At 40.2% G+C, this 5,093-nt stretch overlaps 1 pseudogene; it reads left to right on the top strand.

Annotated features, from left to right (window-relative positions):
* Nucleotides 1-692: 692 nt before the first annotated feature.
* LOC145007339 (protein ECERIFERUM 26-like) lies at nucleotides 693-4,657 on the top strand (annotated as a pseudogene).
* Nucleotides 4,658-5,093: the final 436 nt, after the last annotated feature.

Genomic DNA, 5,093 nt, shown 5'->3' with positions numbered 1-5,093 from the left:
TGACCTGACTTGCCGAGTTGGGCCGCCAACTCGTCGAGTCCTTATCCATCTAATTGTCCTCATTCTCGTCCCTACTCGTCGAGTAGGCAATGATTCAACGAGTTCTCCTCCTATTCGAACATCGAATGATCCCTCATCCGACTCACTGAGTTCATCTTCATCTGAAGAACAAGCCCTGTCCTTGACTTGCCGAGTTGTATGAACAACTTGTCGAGTTCATCTTCATGTGCTGGGAGATTGCCTTGGACTCGCCGAGTCTGTTCATGTACTCGTTGAGTCCCATGAACTCTAGATCTAAGGTTAAGTCCAATACGTCTAAACAGCTATAGGACTCCCTTTTCTAACAACTAACCATCGCAGAAGGGTTTAAGATGGCTGAAAGTGCACCGACTCGCCGAGTCCAACCTTGGACATTTCTATACAGTCGATCTAAAAGGGATTTAGCACACCAAAACCATAGATCTGGCCTCCTAATGTCCATTTAATACATAAAGTTCCAAACTTGATGCACATGCATGGGATTTTTAGCTCAAAAGTCCATAGAAGGTGCTCTACAATGTGCATGGGGCTCTCATGACCATAAAGTTGGCACATTTATGCCATGAGTCCCCTCCAACGACTCAGATTTGGAAGTAGAACCCCATGAATCACCTTACAAATCCGAAAATGGCTTAAGAAGCCCTAAATGCACCATGACCCTAGGCCCTAAAGATGAACAACCAAAAAGGAAGATCAAAACAGGGGGCATTTACCATGCTTCAGCTGAAGGTGAAGTAAGATCTTTGGATATACAAGTCCCAACTCGAAATCCCAAGCTTCCTCTTTCCTTCCAAGCTTCACAAACCAACCAAGAACACCAAAATGGCCTTAACACACACACAAACGGCTAGGGTTTCGATATCCAGCTCTAAGGGAGTGTTAGGGACAAGGGAGGTTGAGTTAAGGTGTTTATATAGGGTCCAAACCCTCAGATTTAGGGTTTTACTCGCACAACGCCTACTCGTCGAGTCCGTCTTCCGACTCATCGACTAGGTCACTTAAGATGTTTGTGGACTCGTATCTACTCAATGAGTGGGTCCATGAATCACCTTATAAATCCGAAAATGGCTTAAGAAGCCCTAAATGCACCATGACCCTAGGCCCTAAAGATGAACAACCAAAAAGGAAGATCAAAACAGGGGGCATTTACCTTGCTTGAGCTGAAGGTGAAGTAAGATCTTTGGATATACAAGTCCCAACTCGAAATCCCAAGTTTCCTCTTTCCTTCCAAGCTTCACAAACCAACCAAGAACACCAAAATGGCCTTAACACACACAAACGGCTAGGGTTTCGATATCCAGCTCTAAGGGAGTGTTAAGGACAAGGGAGGTTGAGTTAAGGTGTTTATATAGGGTCCAAACCCTCAGATTTAGGGTTTTACTCGCACAACGCCTACTCGTCGAGTCCATCTTCCGACTCATCAAGTAGGTCACTTAAGATGTCCGTGGACTCGTATCTACTCAATGAGTGGGTCGTCCGACTCGTTGAGTCACAGGGAGAAACATAAAAATGCTTGAATTAAATGCGTACCAGGAATTGGGTGCTACAGGCCCTAAATTGAATCAAACCCAAAATCCCTGGGGGAAATACCTATCCAAATGCCCCTCCTTGCCACACATGTAGCAAACAATCCCTAACCAATAGGGACTCTCATACCTCTTGCCGCACTTACTGCAAGTGCATCCCTTCTGGCCTCCAACTCTTGAGTCAGTGGGCTTAGGATGCTTAGTTATCGGATGCGACTGCACTAGTCTCCTATCTCTCACACGGGTCCCCCTCTCCTCTCTAGCCTAGGTCTCCATCTCAATTTCTCTCCTCCTGGCATTGGTTTGTAGCTCAGCCAATGTCCGATATGAAGTGTTTGCCATGAACTAATGGATACCCTCCTTAGAATACTCCGATATCGACTCACACGCTCCTGCTCAGTCAACACGTGTTCAGGACAAAACAAGGCTCTCTCATGAACCATTCTGGTGCTCCCAGTCACCGTCTCTATCTTCTTCTTAAGATATAGTACTTTTGGGCCAATCTCTCTCTCTCTTTTTCAACTTCTGGCACAAACTCCTCCTTAAAAAACTCAATAAATCTGTCCCTAGTCGCCGCAACATGCTCTACAAGAGTATAATCTGCTATCACAAATTTCCACCAGTCCTTCTCCCCTGAGCAAAGCAGGTTCAATACGAATCGAACCCTCAGAGTCTCCGGACAGGAGCAAGTGTAAAAAAACCCTCAACATCATAAATCCATCTCATCACAACAATTAGATCCTGGGTCCCATCAAACTCGGGTGGCTTCGTGTTGTTGAGCTCACGGTACCACAATGAATCACCCTCCTACGGTCTCGCGATAGCAACAGCTGTGGTGGCTGCGGTAGTAGCAACCTCAGTGACGGAGGTATAACGCTCATCGAAAGTCCCAATAAGCATGGTCTTAATAGACCCAAACATATCTGGTATAGCCCCTCTGATAGTTGCAGCCACCTCGGTGACAAAAATCCTACAGATCTCATCATCACTCGTACTCGGCCTCTCGGGGTTGCTAGAGCCTGAACATCGAGTAACCACCATACCGAAACACATAAGAAAACCATCAGAATCGGGCTAAAGCACATACACAAACATCTACACACACCAGCAAGCTCCTTAGTTCCTTAAGATTCCATCCTGAGTCGCGTATAAATTCGATGTTTTCAGTAGTACGAGCCGAATACTACCTTCCACACCAACGCATATTTGTCTCAAGTCCTCCTCTCAAGACCCTAAGTCACAAGGACTCTATTTCTTAAGATCAGCTATATAATCGTCATGTTGGTTCCTCGGGACCAATACTAAGCATTTAGGTACTCATTCTAGACTGCTCCCAGCGCTGCTCCGCCTCACAATATCTCCCCTGTCCTCTCCATTTTCTTTGTGCATGCCAATCATACATAATACGTGACTCGATAGACATTAGAGTAAATGATTCTACCTCAAATCCACAAACCAAACAAGGAACATGAAGAAAGACTAAATCAGACATTCTAAGGCTATAAAACCTAACTATGTACAATTATGCAGCATACACCAAGCAAATAGCAATGACATATTCAATCTCATAATAACAATCTCCTAGGCTAAAGGCACCACAAATCAGGCAACCTTATCACACATTTCCTACAGGATTCTTAGCCTATCACTAGCATGCAGTTCTATCAGCTAATACGATATCAGCTCTACACTACTCATGAGATAATTTGAGATATTTTGGGTAACTACCGTTCGAGCTCTGGTTGATTGTACATACTGTTTCACTGGGTTTTTCTCTTATAAAATTCTTCACTTCTTTGAAAAGTTTTTATGAAAATCTACATATAACTTTTAGTTAGGTGTCTAAAATATCCTTCTATAATAACCGAATTAATTAATGAAACATGGTAACCAACTTCAGGGTCACCAATGTTATTTCACTATAGTGAAATGCATTCATTTGAATCGATGAAGCTTCTATATCAAGAATATTAAATGAACTTTTAAAAATTTAACAAAGAAACAAATACTACCAGCTTAATAAAAATAACTTTAACCACAAATCCCAGTTACTTTAGCCTATAATAAGATGATAAGCATATGCAATTTCACGTGTTAGTATATGTCCAATACCTTGCGGTGATCTTATATTTTATGTAAATTAATAGCTAATGACTAACCGTTTTTCCTATATCTTTGTATTAATTGTCTTAAAAAAAAATTAAACATGATCCACCTACAAAATATCAATAGCGATATTTATCATGTAATTTTTTCCCTATAGTTAACCAGGTTTAAATGTGGAGCCACATCAGTTGGTATGAATTGGTCACATGTGCTTGGAGATGCTTCTTCGGTTGTAGGTTTCATAACCCTATGGGCTTAAGTCATTGCAGGTCATCACCCGACCCAACCACTCATCATGGCCCAACCACGAACCCATGCCCACAATATCCAAAGCCCAAATATTAGCTCCGATATACTTTCCATAAATAGGGTTGGTCCAATTGTGGATAGTTGGTGTACTACAAGTAATTCCAAAATGGAAACTTTCTCCTTTTATATCTCGATCTCCAAGTTAACTAAGTTGCAAGCGAATATATGAAAAGAGAAAGCTCACCCACAAATTCCTTTGTTTGAAACTATTTGTGCTGTAATTTGGAAGTCTTTGGAAAAAATTAGTCATGAGTTGGATATGCAAAAGTGACTTGAGAAACCGCAATAAAGAAATTATCAAAAACAAAAGTCAAACCATTTGTGTTGTTAAAACAGATCTTCCTATAGTCGAATGTAACATGATGATGCAATTAGGGTCGTTGATGATGGATCAAGTTGGAATGAAGATTGAAAAAGCAATGGAGAGTGATGACACGCTTCAAGATTTACTCATTTATGGAGCAAATTTGACTTTTGTGGATTTCAGTGATGTCACGTTCTATGAGATGGAAATGAAAGGACAAAAACCAGTTTACGTAAACTGTGATATTGATAATATTGATGACAAATGTGTTGTTTTGGTTCTCCCTGCACCAAAAGGATGTTACCATTACCAAATAATTAATAAAATGATCGAGCTTAAATCAATACTTAAGGAAGATTGGTGTATTGTATAAATACATCTACGGTTGGATGCATTTGCTTAAATTATGTGCTTAATAATGATTAAATCATTTACCTATTGGAGGAGAAGTCTACGTATTACGTGTATTACATGTCTATTTTTTTAATTATTATATATTTCCCATAATAATAGATATTGGAGGGGACGTCTGTGTATTACGACTACCATTTTTAAGTATTATATGTTGCTTATAATAATAATAATGCATGTGTTGTCTTATAAATTATTGTTTATGCATCTTGAACATTAAAAAAACAATGTTCAATTTCTTAAATTAATCATGGCTATATTCTATGTTGGTGAGAGAGTGGCGGATTAGGTTAGTTATTCATCAAATGTACTGATAATGGTGTACAAGTTGTTGAGGATAGGTGTCGTCTAAATTTTCTAATGTTATTTGAGGTTTCCAAAAAAAAATTTAAAAATTT

This window comes from Lactuca saligna, chromosome 1 (genome assembly GCF_052625555.1).
Source record: "Lactuca saligna cultivar CGN05327 chromosome 1, ASM5262555v1, whole genome shotgun sequence".
NCBI classification, from domain to species: Eukaryota; Viridiplantae; Streptophyta; class Magnoliopsida; order Asterales; family Asteraceae; genus Lactuca; species Lactuca saligna.
The sequence above is the reverse complement of the archived record's forward strand: the minus strand, read 5'-3'. Positions and strand labels throughout refer to the sequence as shown.